Below are 497 nucleotides of genomic sequence, written 5' to 3'. Positions count from 1 at the left end.
GATGGATTGATTCAGTGACTGGGGTAATCGGGATGGGTGTGTCAGAGGCTGTGCGTTTGGCGCAGGACAGAGCAGGGTTTAGGACTGTTGTGCATAGGGTCACTATGAGTCGGAAACGACTCGACGGCACATAACAACAACAACAACAATAGATAATAATAGTATTTCATTCACAAAACAGCAATATACATTAATTTATTAACAATCACAAAGGGCCCGCTGCAATAAAATGCTTAACGTTAATCATTACAATTATTGTAATAAAGAGATGTTCAATCTTTTAAATAATGCAGTGAAAAATTAAACGATAATGTTGATATTTTTTCTCAACTAGAGGACAGTTTTAAAATATAAACTGAAAAATACACTTAATATTTTAAATTGATATAACCACTTTTGAAAATTATATCATGTAATATCAATAAATGAGTTGAAACTAATAATAAAAATTTAAAAAAAACCTATGTTCCAAAACTGCTAAAACATAGCAGCATAAT

The sequence above is a fragment of the Elephantulus edwardii genome, unplaced genomic scaffold (genome assembly GCF_000299155.1).
Source record: "Elephantulus edwardii isolate Elephantulus edwardi_28Jun2011 unplaced genomic scaffold, EleEdw1.0 scaffold00137, whole genome shotgun sequence".
NCBI classification, from domain to species: Eukaryota; Metazoa; Chordata; class Mammalia; order Macroscelidea; family Macroscelididae; genus Elephantulus; species Elephantulus edwardii.
The sequence above is the reverse complement of the archived record's forward strand: the minus strand, read 5'-3'. Positions refer to the sequence as shown.